General features: G+C 37.3%; 1 pseudogene; it reads left to right on the top strand.

The window, feature by feature from the left end:
- Positions 1–266: 266 nt before the first annotated feature.
- On the top strand, positions 267–441 carry LOC121154683 (annotated as a pseudogene).
- Positions 442–1,719: the final 1,278 nt, after the last annotated feature.

The raw sequence follows: 1,719 nt of genomic DNA, 5'->3' as shown, positions 1-1,719 counted from the left end.
GTCAGGGGCCTGCATGCTCTAGCCATCACTTGCTTCCTTCCTGAGCAAATCAGCAGTAAATTCAGTTGGAAGTGGAGTGGCTAGCACTTCAGCTGGCACTCTGGATACAGGATGCTGGAGTCTCCGGTGGTGACTTCAGCTGCAGTGTCACAATGTCAACCCTAGGTGCTGCGACTTTTAGTCTCAGTTAAATGCATTCCATGCAGTCATGTGCCAGATGACTACATTTCGGTCAACAAGGGACTCTCACAATGATTTAAAATGGAATTGCTTCTTGGCCTTTTGACTAAGATCAAGTGTAGTATCCATTCTTACTAGTTTAATATCTGATATATCCTCTATGTGAGGACAATGTATTAAATCAATTTTTGGAGCAGAGTTTGCTTTGTCGACTCTGCACCAACCTGGTATTGCAGTACCTCTAGGATTGGTACACCCCCTTGGGGGAACAATTAGTGCTCTAAGGGCAAAAATGCCCTACTTGATTATGAAATGAAGGTCACCAAGAGCTAAAAAATAAATAGGAACAAAACATTAGGAATAGGAAATGAGGATTCTTTGATGGGAGTACTGAAACTACTTAGACATGGCAACAAAACTAAACAGCTGAGAATTATGGCATTAGAGGAGAACGGGAAGGCTGTAAATTGTAACAACCCAGACATAATGATTTCAGGGTGGTGGTCAGGGGTTCAGAAGGAAATAGAGACAGGAGGACAAGCGGAACTCCTCATTTCCTCTGCTTGAAAAATTCCAGTGCTGTTAAGTAAAATGACGAATATTTAAGGACATCATTTTAGTGCACAGGATAGCACCAGAATAATTTAAAATAGCAGTATAACCAATCAAATTGGTATATAGAGGGATGTATAAATTTGGAGGATACTGATGCATTGTAATTTACTCAGCTTCCTCAGAGGAAGTTTGTAGATATTGTTTAAAGGTGATAAATTTTAATAGTTGTTGAAATACACTATTTAAAAGTGTAACATATAAAAACTGAACATTTATTTTAAACATAAAATCTCACAAAAAGAAATAGGGAAATCTAAATCATACAGGAAAACAGAGATGTCAATGGAAGTACTAAAAACATATTGTAAAATATAGAACGAGATCCAAGATATTATCAGAATGGTAAATGTATACAGAGTGGTGATCTGTTGGTCTGTCGAAAAACAGAAAAAAAATCTTCATCAGACATCATAATATCCAAAAACCTAGGTGCAAAAGTTGAAGTATTAAAGAATTTAGCTCAAACATAGTAAGGTTGAAAATTAAAGGTGAGTGCAATTCTGTCCCCCTCCAAAGCCCTGCAAGAAACTAAGGTGTATACAAACAATAAGGAAGCAGGGGTTGCACTATTAATGTCGTTCAAAATTGAAATTAGGACAAAACCAAAGAAAGGGATTTTGCAGTAATAACGTTTAAAATCAGTCTTTCATGGATGGCTGAATGCTAAAAATAGTGAGTTCCAAACCCCTAGTGCAATGCTGTATGAAATGAAAGAGAAATATACAGAAACCTTCATGTTAGAATTCAGGTCTGGCCGTAGTCTAGTGTTGCTGGATTTAATCAGACAAAATATGTATTCATTCAATAAATTGTGTATTCATTGAGTCAATCTACATTCTTGGGGCACCTGTGGCTTACTAGGTGCCATGCTTGAGGTTCGCAATAAAATATGAACAAAACCAAAAGAGCTTTCAGCACGCTATG

Source organism: Ochotona curzoniae, unplaced genomic scaffold, assembly GCF_017591425.1.
Source record: "Ochotona curzoniae isolate NIBS_2020 unplaced genomic scaffold, NIBS_Ocur_1.0 contig_2754, whole genome shotgun sequence".
Classification (NCBI taxonomy): domain Eukaryota; kingdom Metazoa; phylum Chordata; class Mammalia; order Lagomorpha; family Ochotonidae; genus Ochotona; species Ochotona curzoniae.
This window is presented reverse-complemented; position numbering and strand designations above follow the sequence as displayed.